Raw genomic sequence first — 18,004 nt, forward strand, 5'->3', positions numbered from 1 at the left:
CGTCGCAAATCATGTGTGGGTAAAGTTGTGTTTATAGTGGCAGGTCCTTATAAAAGACCATGATATAGACATTGTTTCTCAACATTAAGCTACTCTATTAATTTCAACAGTTACTATTAATAATTGTTAATTGTTGGTATTTACTGATTGCCAGTAAACTAGGTCCCAGGTTTAACGCTCACCCCACTGTTTACTGAATGTTGGTCTGGTTTCTGCGTAGACGCTGGCCACTAGAGCTCGCCCATTCTGCACAGACCCTCACATTTCCAGTTTCTAAATCAATTCACCTGTCAGGTCAGAAAGGCTCTGACATGTTTGGGTAAATAGGGTGACCGGTGCTGCTTATCAACCTCCTGGGTTTAAGACTTGTTGTACGTTGTGAGCAAAATACATTTGTTCTCATTTACAGAGAGTTAGTCCTACCATTACTGCTAAAAAATAAGTTTATATGACAGCATATGCTTTGCAATAATGGAACAAAGGTACAAAAAAAGATTAAAAAGCCAGTATAAGTCATTACAGTTACACTCAAGTATGCAGATGTTCCTTGCCTACACTATCCTCTTAGCTTATATGGTACAATACCGAGCCTCCACGTCCTGTGTCGTCGGTAGCAAACCTTAGAGAAAAGCACATCTTTTCACCTCCGGCTGTCCAGAGTCACACCGTTCAGATACCCAGAGGACGTCCACCCTCTCAAGGAGGATTAACCTCTTCTTTCCTTTCTCTTTCTGTTTATAAGACCCAAATTTGTTGATTTGATGCTAGACCATCACATGGTTTGGTGAGGTATTATATTACTTCTCTCTCCTGTTTGAATATTGACATTACAGTCTGATACCTCAATGAGTTAATTGCTGGCTGCCCACTGCTTTCTACTGATTACTGCCTCTGCCTAAAGTGCATAACTTTATGAACTGTATGTGAGGAACAATATTCATGTACTACCTCATCACAAAATGTGTGCTTTTCCTCTTGATACATCCTTTTCTAGATCATTTGTATTTCTTAGTTATTATGTAGCCAAGACATTTTGGGTTCTGTTATTTTCAAAAGGACTATTTTCTAGAGATTTATCAGTTTATTCCAGTTACAATTATAATTTCAAAGAGGAAGTGCTGTTTGTGAAGTCAATGTCCCTGTCTTTGAACAATTTCTTTATGTATAAAATTGGGGACTCAATTTTGAATAAGCTTTCTGGTGAGACTCTTACAATAGCTAGAAGGGCATAAGTCACTTTTATTTTTCCAAAATAAGCTACTATTGATTATAAACCTCCATGTTATAAAAACATCAAGTAATGCGGAATAAGAAAAGTCTAAGAGAAAAATAGTATTTCCATGTTAAAAACATTATTATTAGTATTCCAAATCACGGACTGGAGGGAGAAAAGCAGTTCTTCTTTCTGAAAGCAGTGCTGAGGAAGGGATCCCGTATCGACGATGCAGGTGAGTGGAGCCCAGTGCTACACGGGTAATGGCTGTCCAGGTCTCCGCAGCTTCCGCTCAGCCGTGTTTATGTCACCTCAGGCTGTGAAGTTTTAGCTTTGAATAGTTCCTTCGCTTCGACACCTGTTCAGCTTAGGGAGTACCTGGGGCGACCATGAGGCGCAATCACTTCCAGTGAGAGGTATGAATTTTCACTGCTTTCTGTCTCAGTCCTGCTTTGCTTTACGGAAAAGGTCTCTAAACGGGAACACAACGGGAACTTGAGGCACCCCGTTTCTCTTCTGTTTCTGTTGTGTACCATATAGGCTATACATACATAAACGATGCAAAAGGTGATTACATTCTCCTATTTTCTACAAAGTTGTGTTTTACTTCATCACCAGCATATCTGCTTCATCCTTCCATCATACAAAACCTTTCCCCATGGCAATGTTATACCCCACTGGCATGCATTCACAAAAATGTGGAAAAATAATTTCCCAAACAAGCTTTTTACTGTACAGCTGGTGACCTAAGGCATGTGAAAATGTTTTTGTTGCCTGCAGTGAATTATTAAAAAGTTTAATGAAGAGAAGTATGATCTACTGTTAGAACTGTAAGGTTTAACATATAATCAAGAGAAATAGCATCATGTAAAAGAAGTATTTTTGAATGGTTTTTAGATCTAAAAGTTTCCAGCTACGTAAGTATTTAGAAGTTTTAGAATATTTGAGATGGACAGAATGGCTGTCTTTTGAATCTCAGTGAACTGAGTTTATGCCTTATCAAAGGGTTTCTAGGTGTCGTGTTTTTTAGATTTGTACAAATTTGGAGTCTCCTTTATCTGGGAAATGGAGCAGTGACTCATTTTACTAAAAGCCTAAAAGCACTGGAGAGGCAGTAGATAAAAACCTGCTGAAGGACAAGGAGGAGGTCATCATCCACGTCACAGGTATAACAGAGAGGCATGTTCCTCCCAACCCATTTGCATCATTGAAATATTTACTCCATAAATTTAACATTTTTACTGGAACACTGGCAGCTGAGCTATTGCAAAAATACCTGAAATAACCCAAGATGCGATGTCTGTGGTTTGGCTGGCAGGCAATGGCGAAGGCAGGCTTGAGAGGAAAAGGTGTTGCAGTCCTAAGTTGGAGCACAACAGTTGTCTAACACTGATTTAGAGGATGTGGTGTGCATCATAACTTGTATCCTATTCCCTTCACCTCTCAGAAACCTGATGAAATCCTGATCATTTTATTCAGTAATTGTTGTATTTGCAGCCTTTGAGACCAGTTCCCAGAGAGGACGAGCTGGTCAACTAGCTGTGAGGCATAGAGGAGACGACTGCAAAATTGTCAATGTAGTAGACTTTTAGGGAAAGTCGTCTGGATTTTAGGGTAACCAAAGACACTATAAACTGTTTATCATAGAAGCGTTACCAGAACTGTAGGAATACATAGAAACCCCAGTTTCTCTGCGTAACAAAACTCTTTACCAACTCTGTGGATAAACACTTTACCAATGTTTGTCTCCTCCTCTGAGATACTCAAAACTAGCCTTGTAAAGTTCAGTTTGAAGAATTCCTGGAAGTGACCCATATTTTATTTTTTTAAAAGCTATGCAAAATTCTCTGATAATTTCCATCTCCGATTTATTGCAACAATACAAAGCAAAGAAAATATAGGGATAGAGGGTTTGTACAGAGTTTCCACCACCCTTCATTTGTAAAGCTGACACCAGCTGAACAAAATTTAATCCAGCAAGTCAAATCTGTTTATAGCACAGACTGACTTTTTCGTGTATTTCACTGCTGCAGAAATCAATAGTCTGTGGTTGTGAAAGCAAAAGAGAAGCTCCGTTAATTCGTTAGCCGGTCTAGCTAACACGCTTATAACGTGGTCAGTCCACATTAGTGCTCCCTGGAAGTGAATCAGAGTGCTGCCCCAGACTGCAGTTGGCAGAGAAAGAGGTGATTTGGTTTTTGGAATAAACTTCTTATTCACATCTCTAACAGAGTCGGTGTCTGAAGGACCTGAAGAAGTCAAAAGGAATGCTTCTCCACTCTTTAAAAAAACTCGCCTTACCAGGTACAGCTTGTCTTCCTGATAGAGCAGTAAGAGCATTTCCTCCTGTTTGATGTACTTTAACATGCATCGAAACCCAGGGGAGCTCCTTCATAGTCCTCCTCTCTCCCCGCACCTCTCCCAAATCTGCAAGGGAAAATTGTGCCTGCAATGTACTCATTTCCTGCTGTTTGTTATTGGCACTTTTTCTGTAGTAAGTGACTATGCTGAAGTGTGGCTTTTTCCTGAAGCGCCAGCCCTGGGAAATCAGACATTATGACTCAGCTGATAATTCCCGGGCTGGCCTTCAGCAAGGAGACTAACGCATCCTCAGTGTAATGACAGTCGGTCTATTTTTTGGTCAGCAGATGTAGTTTTTCTTGCTAAAAATCTATGGCCAGGCAATGAGATTCCTTATTTTCTGTTTCTTTTCATGTTCCAAAGACTCAAAGCTAAAATCAGTTATTATTTTTAAATAGGAATGTCACCCAAATAAAATGTGAGGAAACACTGTAATTCACATATGCGTATATAATTCATATTTTGAGTGGCTGTAAGTGGTACTTCTAGAGTACTTCAGGTGATGTGCATATTCTGAAGCAAAAGCCAAACCTCTGGTCAAAAAACTGGCCAGAAATTTTGCTTCTTTACAGTGTGCTATCATCACAATCCCGCTCATTTTCTAGCCAGCACTGTGGTGGAAGTTTGGCTTCTTAAATCCTCCTGAGGGGCGTACCAGCCTGTCTGCTGTGATGGGTGTGACTGTGACAGCACGCAGCCATCTCTAGGCGTATCTCTCTCAAGCACTGTTTTGACATTGCTATTCAGTCTGCTTTGCAGCACTCCTGTAAAACTCAGAATCAGGGTTTAGCCTAATGACTCCAGCCCAGCAAGGTGAAAAAATTACACAGGCTCACACTGACTGCAGTGATACCGTCTGCTTTCTAAAACATAAATCTGCATTCCTTTCAGGTGTGAGCAGGTCCGGGCATAAAAATTCCTTAGATACTGCATACGTAAGTACAAAACCTGAAGAGCATGGGGGTTTTTTCAGCTTTAAATAAAGCCATGAGCTGGTGTTAAGTCTATCAACATTTGTTTGGCTATATAATTGATGACTACTTTGTAGCTCTTGCTCTTTGATGACAAGACACCCAGCGCTGCTTGTTGGCTAACTCCGTACCGGTGTGTAGGGCTTTGTCACGTATCGTTACTCCTACATGACAAAAATCCTGACCTAGAGCAAGGGAAGCCCCCTTCCTTGTGTGAGCTGCCTTCAGACCCACCAGCTGCTGTCCGTAGGCTCACTGCTTTGTCATGGCTTCGTGTTGGTCTGCTGTTGGGAAGTGCTGCTGCCTTCTCGTTGGAAGTTATGGTTTCCCCATTCACTTCCCGACGGCGGCAGAGCCCCTGTTTCGGCACTGCCTACGCGGGGGCGCAGGAATGGAAATAAACTGCGGCAAGGGAACTTCTCCAGCTGGCAAGTGATTACAACAAAACCAAATATTAAATACCAGATCCCAGACTACCTCCTCCATCTTCAGCGATGCGGGGCACTGTTCTTCGGAGAACTGATCACTTGGACCTGGACTACTCACAGGTCGGTCTGTTTTTGATGTATTTCAGCTCAATCTTTCTATTGCAATAACTATTGTGGCAATACTGGTTCTGATGGTACAGTACTCTAACACTTTAAATTCTATTTCTATGCAATTGGCTTTGATATCTTATACTGAGTGAATCAATATTATTTTCAATATTAACAGAACATTAAAAATATGGAAAAAAGATGAAACAGCATAGTACTTTTTTTTAATAAGGGAATTTCTCTGCTTACTCAAAGGAAGATATTTGTAAAGATACAATTTCATACTTGCTTCTCTAATTTTATTTGCTATCCTGCGGAGAAAAATTTGATCAAATACAGTTTAGAATAATCAGGTGTCTTTTATTAAGATCATGCTTAACTCTAAGCATAGTGAATAGCTATGCCTGGTTTATCATTAAAGAAATGCCATTTATTCTGTGGCAATCCAAGAGTGACCATCAGAACAGTTTGATATTCAAGTGCTTTCTGTTGAAGAGAAGAAATGCCTGCGTATGAGTCTATAGCCGTAGGTGTAGAACTTGAGGACAGAGAGAACCAGTATAAACAGGGACTTCAGAGCAATTTAAGCATTTGTGAAGATGCACAAGTTCACAGCCCTGAGCAGAATTTTAGAAGTCAAAATCCAATTCTTCGACAATTAAAACATTACTTGGCCGATCACTTCACAAAATAATTGTTGCAGACTAAGACCTCAGTAATTTTAGTCCTATTTTGGATTTCAAACTTACAGAAAAGAATGTTCGAACATATTCAGCCTGAAAAGAAAATGGCCTTGCGGTAAGGAGGCAGCCTCAGCCTCGGAGCAGTGTGCGTGTCTGTTGGCACACATCCGGTTCCTCACCGTTATGTATCATTCACGACAGAAAATATCTAGAACGACGTATCTGACATGTGAAAGCTTTCAAATGGAGTGGCGTGCAAACATTTTCCAACAGCCTGTATTAGGGCTTCCTTGTAAATGAGTTGATCGGCAGGTCCTCTCCTCAAGCACGGCCCTTGGAACTGCTCCGTGAACCAGGAGGCCCCTGCCCGAAGGACGTGGCTGGAGGCGCCTCTTCCCCAGGCCCTGCCGACGGGCCCCTGCCACGGGCTCTCCCAGTCGTGTGAGTCGGAAAAGGGGCCGCTGCAGGTTGGCCCCCGAGCAGTGCAGCCCTCTTCCTCGTGAACACCTCCAGGACGCTTAGAAGCTTTTTCGGAATTGGGCTGGTAACTTCACTGCAGGAAGACGTGAAGAACACAATAGCTGAGAAAGGTTACGCAGGCACACAGGATTGACTATGGCAATAAAACCGCTGCCTACTCTTTTCTAACCAAGCAGATATTGCTTTTCTTTAGATTAAAAAAAATTCCTTTAGACTCAAGAAACCAAGTAAAGCTAAAATACCTTTGCTGCTAACTTTCCAAGTTAAAAGCAGAAAATCTATATTGTGAAGTGCTGCTTTATGGCTGGGTACAGTATTTGCCGTACCATGCAGCTTAAAATAAAATACCCTCTTGTCTTTGGGTTTCAAGTAGTTTGCAGTTGCTTCTCCTAATTACGAAGGGACAATTGGTGTTGTAGAAAAAAAAATAAAATAATGCAGATATGGGAGAAAAATGAAACTTCTGGGGGATGCTTGTTTACTTCAAATTGGTGTTCGTATTCTTCATGCACCTTTTCCGAAGCATTCACCTGAACCGTTTCCTCAGAATGAACAGTAACATGGGAAATACAGTCACTAAGAACCACTGGATGGAGCTGTTTGTTGCGACTTTTCTTTTACTCTGGGATATTGCAGACCTGTAGGTACAAACCAACTAACCTTGGGGAAAAAAAAAAACGGTGAGGTATAAATGATAGGGGAAGTATACAGAAACTTAATCAGAATCCAGGTCCTAATTAGATAAACTATTGAATCAAGAAAGCTTGGCTGAAGGGGACAGGGCAGAGTTTATGAGTATTCTGCAAACAGTAGGAGCAAGAAAAAAAAAATCACGGCAAACAATTGCCTCCATCGTTGCAGTGATACGCTATTCGGGTCTCTGACTGGCTGTTTGGTGCTGGAGTGATTGTGTTTGCATGTGTTGCTTTTGCCTCGCCTCCTTCAAAAGGTGTCACACTTGCAACGTACCAAGACAGCCACTTTATTGAGAACCAAGAAATGAGTGAGAGGAGCAGTAATTAATATGGTTTCAAAACAGCACTAAACCCCCACATCGCTAGGCTTGCCCATCTTTTCTTCAGATGCAAGTTTACTGACTATAGTGTAAGTTGTTCAAAATAAAAAGGGAAAATCTGTGCAATGCAGCGGTAAACTCTAAATCATATGCTCATTAGTACTCAGGGAAGTTTAGGTTTTGTGAGGCAAATGATTTCTAAGTTCATGAGGGTGGTGGTGGGGGGAGAGTTAATTCCCTTATTCATTTGTTTCATCTGTCTCAGAGCACAGTGTGGAAAGGTAATTGTTGTGAAAAATAAAGGGAAAAGCCTAGCAGAACCTCTAGACAAATTCAGTTTATTGAGTCTCTCCTAGAGTTGTTCAAATAAAACAGGAATTTAATGAGGAACTTAACAGGATCTTTTTTAAAGTGGTATGTTAATTCCCACCACAATCACTACTGCAGCTTTAAAAAAAGATGTGAAAGTCTTGAATAATAAAACTATTAGAGGGATAGTTCAGAGCGGTGTTAATGGTAATTAAGGGCAAGCAAAAATAAACCCTAAAAGCGGAGAGCTTTCAGTTGAAAATATCCGAATTCTTTTCTTCAAGGGAAAAAAAAAAAAAAGGACCCTTGTCAAGGGGTTAGTGTTAAGCTCCAGAACCTTCAAAAAATATCCTCACAAATATGATAGTCATTGTTAATATGACCCTTTGATAAAGGGAGGGGGGTCACAAAACACAGGATGGCAAAAGTGAAAGAGATAAGCCTTTGAAGGGATCCATAAAATATTTATTGAAATCTCTTCTGTGTACTCAAGAAGCACACTGGGCTAGTGACAGAGATTAAATGTTCCGCATCTACATTGAGATATGCTGAGATTTTAATGTACTGAATATTGATCATGTGATGAATCCTAGCAGTTTGTTTCCTGCAGTTGCTCACAAGAGAAGGGAGGAACTAAAACACCACAGAAGATTCATGTACATGAAGTAGGGTGTAAATGGCTTTGTTGAAAAGAGAACCTTCTCTCCAGCCTGTGCATGGCACCAATAATGTCTAAAAGCCCATCAGACTTGCTGAACATTTTTGCTCATGAGGGATGAGAAGTCTGGATACTCAATTTATGGTTACTTTTAGGATGGGAGCTTCCAAATGAAATACTGGGCTCTAAAGATGCCCCTTAAATCTTTTTCTTTTGTTTTAAGTCATCTTTCAGCACTTGGGAAATGAAAGTTCTGTTTCAGTAAGAATATACAGTTCAACGAAATTAATCATTGGCATGGCTTTGCAAATAATAAAAGTGTAAGAATGTAAGAAAATCGTAGTTCATCTTCTCAGGCAGGCGTTCCTGGTACTGTCTCAGAGCTTTACCAGCATAATTCCCTTGCACCTATGAACCTTTCAAATGAAAAAATCTCCAATATCCGCAGTCTTGTTGACATCTTTCTCAAGGGTAACAACAGGAGCGATGTGAGGAAAGGTGGCCAGCCTCTTCAGTTTCAAGATGTATTTTTATCTGGTAAACCCATCGGCAAGGATCTCCGTCCAGCTGTTGCTCTCAAAAGCTGCAGGTTGAATTTGGCCAGCACGAGCGCTTCAGGCCACCTGCATTTTCCACACACTGAATCTTGTCTCATCTTCCAGGAATCATTGGGACCCTGCAAAGTCGGCCTGTGCGGTTGGGTAGCGGTCAGGCCCCACAGCAGCAGTACTGGCACAGCTGGGACAGGATGGGGGCGGCCCTGGGAGGGAGGCGGGGAGCTCCCTTGTCACGGTCACCCATTGTTCCGTACCCACAGCACCCTCTTGTACCCTTGTGCCACGGCTGAGCTGCTTCTGTAGGACAGGGCCTTCAGCAAGTGATGCTACACACTTCTGGCTGGTGTGAAGGACAATAAATCTTACTCCCTTACACAGCTGGAAGGAGCAATCCCATGAACAAAAATGAGACTTGGAAAATATCTGTTGACTAATTCAGTAAAGGAGGGACACTACAGAGATCATAAGCAAGCTTACTGGAGCTCCATTATCTGTTGGTTTTTAGTGGGAAAAGTAGAATCCTTTATTTATCTTCTTCCAATATTTTTAAATTAAAAAATTAAAAATTCTTCCAAATGTCAACATGTGTCAGTAATGACGCTTGGCAGTATCCAGTAACCTGCTGGTAGGTATCGACACCCCTTCCTGCGCTGACATGAGCAATGTTTTGGGAGGCAGGAAATGGTTGTTTCACTTACACATCTCTTTCAAAACATCATTTTGAAAGATCATGGTATTATTGCAAATCTGTTTTCAACATGAAGATGAATCTAAAAAAATTATTTTCTTTTCTGATGGAAAAACTTTTACAGTAAATAATTTTTACTTCTAACAACGATGGGCATTGCTAGGTCAGCTGTTTGTTCGCTTTGACCAAAGTTAAACAGGAATAGTAATTCCAGTGAGTTCTGCTGATGTTTCCACAGAAAATGCCTTAACCTGTTTCATCTGAGATGCTGGTGAGTAATAGTCAAAAAATACCAAAGAAATAGCGAAATGATTCTTACAAATATCACATGAAAAAAATACATAGATTTTGTGGCGGAATATTTGTATATGCTGACCTACCAGAGTCTGCACAGCCTGTACGGATGTGTCCACAAGCCCTCTTCGTGGGTGGAGGGGCTTTCAATCTGAAGAGGTTACAACACACATATCTAAATGATCTTCTCACTGGAGATATGTGTGTGGTCTAGGCTACGAGCTGAGCTGTTCTCCAAGCCATGTCAGCCGCACTGAGCTGGCCAGACAGCTTAAACACTATGTCTTTGTCCAACTGGCTTATTTTGACCAAGTGGCTAACGAGCCAGCAAGTAAACAGTTGAGCTTTCAGAGCTGCAAACCAAATGGAGTACTGCGGTCAGCAAAACCAGCTTCAACCCCTTTTCCTGAGGGGCTCACTCGTTCGTGCCCCAGCCAAACGCAGCCCTCAGTAAAACGATGAAGTGGTGTGAAGCTGCAGGACTCGCTCACTCCATCAGCCATACCTGCGCTGGAATGGCCCACTGCTGGAGACCTAAACACCTACCAGTCCTGCCACTCATCTTCTCAAAAGTCCTCCTAGCAACCAGGGAAGGTCATGTTTATAGATCATTCCTTTATTCCGCAGGCTACAATTTTATTTTCTTCATAAACAGGAACATGGGAGAAACAAGCAATCACTAGCTCATGTTGGCTGTTGAAGACTTGAAATATTGGTGCTTTCTTTACTCGAGATGTTCAGCCTGCCAGAGAGAAGACTTGGGTGTTTTATTCATTTTCCTATGCTCAACTGCTCTGTGATGCTCATGATTTAAAAAAAAAGAAAAGTAGATGAGTTGATAAAAAAAAAAAAATCCAGCAGCCAGAAGTCATGGTTTTTAATCAGATTTCTGTAGACATACATAAAGCAGGGAAAGGCAGACTAGACTAGACTTTTTTTCCATTCCTTTTCTGCAGACTTACATGTTTAGAGCATTGTTTAAAACATAAAACTGTATATTTTTATTAATACTGTACAAGATACGATATTTGTTTCATAAGTAGTCTGCAGATTATCAGGGACTATTAAGGTCAAAAATATTGTAATTTCAAGTAATTCAGATTATATATGTTCTTTTGATACAAAATTTGGAGCTTCCAAACCCCCTTGCTTTCTACCGCTCCTCACGGAGGTGGGAGGCTGGGTGCGGCTGGGTGAGGATTCCGAGGTGAAAACTCCATAACAACGGGATGTTATCAAGCAGGCATTCGTTATTGCAGCACTGGGCAGCACTGGGGATGTTCCACCATGAGTGCTCCAACGGGCTAGCAAAACACGTCAGTTCATACACACAAAATCATACACCTCCACCAGATTTCCTGAGAAGGGCAGTCTCATGGTGATGAGTTCCCGGCATTCATTCACATAGTTCAAGCACACGCAGTAGATTTAGGGTTAGGGTCTTTTCACCCTCCGGTGGTCGTTCATAGTCTTCCTCACTCTGCCTGCTACTTGAACTTCGGGCTTCCTTTGTCCATATACAGTCATCGAATGAGCTCGTCAGTCCTTCGGCCTCGGAACGTTACAAGGGGTCGGTTTGAACTCTCTCCTTGGGTGCTTCTCTCGGCTGAGTTCCTGTTACCAGTGACTTACACAGCAAGCCCACGAACTTGCTCAAGGTCTGTTTAATCTTGTCAGGTAAGATGTTACCTATTTATCAGCTCTGCTCAGCAAATAGTTAAAACCATCCTTGTGGGGGAAGGAAAACTCAGGAAAACAAAGATCCGAGCGAAACTAAAAAAAAAAAGGCAAGTAAAGCTTTTGTGTATCACAGTGAGGCCTTAGTCAGGGATTGTCAGGGTTTAGCTCTTTCTCTTTCTTCATTGACTGAGGATTTTTCAAAAATGCCTATGATCACACATACCATAAAAACTTACAGTGTAAAGTTAAGAGTCTCCTCGTGCTGGGCAAACAGAACGGATTAAACCCCATAATTTGCTGGCTCTGCGTGACGTAGTTTAGCAGATTTTGTAGCCATTTCCTGAGCTACACACCATCAACCTGTATTTACAAGGGAATGTACACAGATTCATAAATGATCTGGAAGAAAAAACAAACAGTGATGTGACACAATTTATTGATGGCACTAAGCCCTTCAGCGTAGCGTTCGCATTCGTATGCGGTCAAGGTGGCTATGAAGGATTCTGCCACTAAACGGCGGGGTGGTAGTACGGAATATAAAAGTCAACATATATAAAGGTAAAATAATACAGATAGGGGGAACCTCACCCCACTTCCAGTGCCACCTTTATGCACGCAGTGGTGACCTTGCTATTTTTCCCCTGCAAAGAGACCCCCGTGCCGTCACGTATATATATATATATATATAAGCACCGGCTCAAGAACAGTTACAAAAGCAAAACCAAGTTAGAGTGATTCAGGAAGCCGTGGGTAACAAGGTGGAAAGCCTGTCTGAGTATAAATACTCAGTGGGGCTTCATCTTGCAAATTGTGGGCTATTTGTTTCCCTTTTCTTAAAAGACCTATACCGGATCTTGAAAAGGCGCAGAACAGAGCACCAAGGTTGGCCCCGTACTGTGAAATGAGATAACTCTCTTCCAACCCATCCTTTGGAAAAGGACACCTGAAATTTAAATTTTGGGAAAAGTTTTGCTTGTTTTACTTATATAGCACTTACTGACTTATACAGAGCTAACTCTTAGAGAAAGATTTTGATTTTGAAGTTCTTTCTCTTTTAAACAAAGTAGGAGACTAGATGACTCATTTTGCTGAGTCTTAGCTAAAGTCCTTTGTATAAGTTAATGTGACATTCCTGATACTTGTGAAGTAAAAATGAGTAGAAAAGAGTTAAATAATAAGATTATCTCAAATGCTAGAGATTTCAAGAAGAGAGGTAGGAATGCAAAATGAATTTAAAAAATATTCTAGCAAGTTTTCACTGGTGTGAGCTGTACAACCCGTTTGTACTTCAGAAAGGACAGAGTCAAACACTGAGGGTTCTGGAAATGTAAGCTGAAACCCTCCCTGCCCCCAAAGATAAAAAACCCCAAGCAGTCAACCATTGCTGTAGCACTCACAGACGTATCTCCTTAGAGAATACGGGCCTGTTTTCAGCTTTGCCGTTGCCACCATTAAAAAACAACAACAACAAAACAGAAGCAAAAGAAGTGAAAAATGCAGTTCTAACTTTTCTGCTTTTCCTTGTGCAGTTGTATTAAAAACTCGTTCACCGTCCTGTTCCAGCCTAACACACCCAGATTCTCGCTGTTTTGAGTATCGGACAAATACATGAGCTACACTTGGAATTTGCGCGACAACGCCGTCTGTTATTTAAAGTTCCACAGGTAAGAGCCATTTCACGTTTTAATTCTTGCATATGAAAAAGAAAGATCTTTATAGGAATTGTAGTTTACTTTAATATCTAAAGTGTGACTGTATTCTTGTAAAATAATTTTTTGGAAGACTTGATGAAAAAACTTGACATTCTTGTGAAAAGAACAGAAGGATTCCGCCTTGGGTGTGAATATGTGTCTGGTGATGCAAAAAGCTCTGGCTGCGTAACTAAAGGCAGGATTTGTCCCATAACATTTCAGTCAAGGTGAAATAAACCCGTCAGGTTATTCTGTAATGTGTATGGGTTGCTATAATTGTATATAAGGAAGAGTAAATAATGTCAAATCGTGTTTGTTCTCAAATACAATGGCTATATCAGAAGTACCTATCAAACCAGAACGCACTGATGTGGAGCTCAAGTACAACAATCTGGAGCTGTTCTTAGACAAAGTTTTTGCTACCTCTGCAGTCCAAGGTTAGAGAGGTTCAGGTGAGAGAAGAGTAAAATGAGAAAAAAATACTGATGCTGTAATATAAATTGTAATATATTATAAAAGAAAAAAATAATGAAGACACAATCACATTACAGCTTCAAAACGTGATTGACTAATTGCGCTATCACAGTTTTGTGCTTACAGTCAATTTAGTCTTAATTCATCTTTATGTAATTGTTTCACTCTTTGTCATGAAAATAGGTTAATTTTCTTATGTGGAAACAAAGCATTCATTTATTCGCAATTTTATATGTGAAAAGGTTGTTCTGACATCTCTAAGTGATGAACAGTAGCTTCACACAGAGCGGTTCTAATGCCTCTGCTGAAATTATCAATTCAGGGCCTCTTCCAGCTACCTGGCACCGCTACAAAGGGAACATGCTGGCTCTTCTGTGCCTGGACAGCTGTGGGTAGTGCTAATGGTCTCCAGTCTTTCTGTCCCTTTGTTATAAAGATATACATACTTAAATAATTGTGTGGTCATAAGCAAGCATCAAAAATTCCTATTTAAACTTCAGATACTTATTAATGTGAAAAATTTGTTAACATAGAGATACTAAAATTAGGTCTATTTTTAGACAGAATTTTTCTTCTTCTGGTTGTCACCTTGCCCCATTCTACGTTTATTGTTTTCCTCTTGACAAGACTGTTCTTTAAAAATTTATAATAATTTGAATTCTTAATTCCTGGGTTCGGCATGGAGTTAGAAATGCCATTTTCTCTGTCATTTTGTGTATTCTGTCTTCGTGCTGGTTTGTTCATTAGCTAATCCATTGTGTACACTTGCATGCAATGTCATTACTTTGAGCTAAAACAGTGCTTTTAGAGTTTGAAAATGACCAGGGTGTGTATTGATCGGCCAAGTGAACCCTTCCTGCTTTCTGTGTGCGGCTAGTGAACGAATAGCGATTTCAGCCGTGGTTTGTTCCTTCTGCACTGTACTGCCCCTGCGTTGTGCCTAGCCTCACCCAGCAGGGCGTCTTCCCACCAGCAGCTTGAAAGGCTCTCGTGCTCCTGAAGCAAAGGCTAGTTTCCACCTTCAAAGGCTGGGCACACACTGCCAGCCCAGGTTTTCAAAACTCTTACGGCCTGTTGTTTCTTCTTCTGCAACACCCCTGTCCTAAATCCTTGCCTTTTAAATTTTATTTTTACTTTTTCCCCTTAATAGTCATCATAACCATTTGTTTATTTTTATGGTGTCTCACACCCGTCTTCAGAGTTCATGGGCCAGGCTGGTTAGTGCCCAGGTACAGGATGGGATGGCCTCGTGTCACAAGCACCTCGCATTTGCAGAGCTGACAGGGAGAAATGACTACGGCTGAGGGGCACCTGCAGATCGTGCCCATCGGACATGGGAGCTGTCAGCAGGATCTCCTGAGGCTAAGAGAAGAAATTCCTGAGAAGTTTGCCTTGGAGTGATTAAAATAAATACAACGTTTGCAGACCATTGCTCAGCGAAAAGGCAGGTTTTCTGGTAACGCAGCTTGACAGACGCTTGCTTTTGCCAGCGATTACGAACCTGCAGCATATGGCCAGGTACGTTCACTCTGCATTCACTTGCAGTGATAAATGAAAAATTAATTCTGAAATGGAAAGACCTGTGACTGACCGCTCTCTGATGATGAGTGATGTGGTTACGCCGATTTGTCTAAATGGTCAGAGCTCTGCGAAATGTGATACACAAAGGGAGGTCAAATAAATTAGGGTTGGGTAGTTTGGAGCAGGAAGGAAGACATGAATATTGTTCTCTGAAACCAGGAATCCCCAGAAATCCAGCATTACTGTGCTACTTTGGCCCAAGTTCCTCATTTTTCCCTGTGTTTTAGTGTGTCCTAATGGATGTAAACCATACGTACCTATACAGTAGCTTACTGGTAGGCCCAAAGATTTTGTTGTATGCGCACGTAGCTGTGAATGTATTCCTGCCGCTTGAACGAATTGTGTTCCTTTGTGTCAACTCATCGAAAAGCGAGACCGCTGTATTTTATTTAGCCAGAGATCTTAGTCCCCTACTTTTCTGACTGTAAACAACTCCAAATACCACACAGTCGTAAACTGAAGCTACTAATAAAGATTAGAATCGTTAAAAATATTTTGGCTGTGCAGTGGAAATCATACAGTCATTATGAAGGTGAATGTGGGAAGATAGAGGGAGACAGTATGTGAGGTTCAGCGGTGTCCTGACAAGAAAGTGATTGTGTAGGTGGACTTCCAAAGACTTGTCTGAATTCTGCCTGTGCAGTGGGCTCCTGATGGGAGTGACAGAATTCAGCTCAGTGTCTATCAGGAGAAGGACAGGGAAAAAATAATGAGAGGAGTAAAGAAAGAAAAAGGCGTCTTTCATTAACCAACTTGTTAAACACGAGTAACTCTTCTAGAATGAGCTGTCTACGAGACCTACGGAGTGACAGGGAAATAGTTTTACTAGAGAAGATTGGTAGCTTAAAGGGAAACACAGCACATCGGGCATTTTGTCCCCGAGACGTGGTGGCCAGGTTTTGGTGGGCACTAGTGATAGATTTTTTGTGTGTGCCTTAGTGTGGTATAAAGCAGTCGTGATAGAGCAGAGTAGTTCAGAAAGCAACTGGTAGAATTAAACCGGAGGTGACCTGGTCGCTACTTCAGTCTACCCTGCACACTCTTGAGAAGTTAGAGGGGAAGGCATGCACACTCCCTCACGTGTGGCCGTTCAGAGCTCTGAGTTATTCTGCTGGGATATTTATGCAATCTTAGAGATGAAGACTGGAAGTATCTTAAGAATGCTCTGTAAAACAGAAAATTTTACTTAACTAAATATATATATATATGTATTTCTGTAATGTATATATTGGCTCTTATAAAAGTTACTCACGTGACAAACAGTATGTTTTTGGTAACTGAAAATGCACAAAACAAGGACTAACAATAACATTTTTTCAATTATGTTTTCTTTCTTTTTGTTTTTTATTAATAGCATATACTGTATGATTTGAACTGATCTTTGTGACTAAAGAGGTATGATTATACGGTTTTCATTCTATCTGGTGTACAATCAAATTGATATTCCAGCATCTAAGTTTCATGAGCACCATTAAATATGTGGGGATAAAGGGATTTTGCAATGCAACCAGCAAATATGGAAAGCACAGCTTTGATTTAGATGGAGTGGAATTACAAATACGAAGGTGCTGAAGGGTTGCGTTTTACTTAAGGTAGAAGCAGACTGTGTGAAAAAAATACTGGCACATCTTACCATCACAGAAAATGTATTTTGTGGGGTACGTCCATTTCATCTACAGAACTTTTTCAGGTGTGTTAATGAGGGAACTGCAGCAGTGAAATGTTTGTGTCTGCGTCTCCCCAGTTAAAGATCTCTCTTTTATGCCATACTGCAGCTTTATGTGTTATGCTTTATGTATCATCCTCACTTAGAAAAAAGTTTCACATGCACAGATAAAGTTATTAACACACGATTTAACTATATACCCAGAGCAAAAAAGTTACATTTTCACTAAAACCTGTTGAAACGCTTCTATGTCATATGAAGGTCATTTGTAGATGCAGCCTTTTACATTATTAAATACCAGAAGCTACGTTAATGGAATCTTTATTCTCCCCTCTCCCCTTATGTATTGCAATATTGTTTTTTCTTCCCCTGCCTACATTTCCACCAAATTTCAACTTCCAGTGCAGAAGTATGGAATTATAAATGCTGAGAACTGCGAGAGGAGCAGTGTGCTGGGCTGGTGGGGCAAGGTTTTGGTAGTGGGGGGTTACAGGGGAGGCTTCTATGAGAAACCGCTGGAAGCTCTCTCTATGCCCGATACAGCCCGTGCCAGCCGGCTCCCAGACGGACCTGCCGCTGGCCGAGGCCGAGCCCATCGGCGACGGAGGGAGCGCCTCTGGGGTGACGTGTTCAAGAAGGGGGAAAAATTACTGTGCAACACAGCAACTGCAGCCGGAGAGAGGAGTGGGAATGTGTGAGAGGAGCCGCTCTGCAGACACCCAGGTTGGTGCAGAAGGAGGGGCAGGAGGTGCTCCAGGCGCTGGAGCAGAGATTCCCCTGCAGCCCGTGGGGAAGACCATGGTGAGGCAGGCTGTGCCCCTGCAGCCCAGGGAGGTCCATGGTGGAGCAGATGCCCGCCTGTAGCCCGTGGAGGACCCCACGCTGGAGCAGGTGGATGCCCGAAGGGGGCTGTGACTTCATGGGAAGCCCAGGCTGGAGCAGGCTCCTGCCAGGACCTGTGGCCCCATGGAGAGAGAGAGAGGACTCCACGCTGGAGCAGGTTTGCTGTCAGGACTTGTGACCCCATGGGGGGGCCCACGCTGGAGCAGTCTGTTCCTGAAGGACTGCACCCTTTGCAAGGGACCCACGCTGGAACAGTTTGTGAAGAGCTGCAGCCTGTGGAAGGACTCATGTTGGAGAAGTCCGT

The sequence above is a fragment of the Leptosomus discolor genome, chromosome 8, assembly GCF_034619465.1.
Source record: "Leptosomus discolor isolate bLepDis1 chromosome 8, bLepDis1.hap2, whole genome shotgun sequence".
In the NCBI taxonomy this organism is placed as follows: Eukaryota; Metazoa; Chordata; class Aves; order Leptosomiformes; family Leptosomidae; genus Leptosomus; species Leptosomus discolor.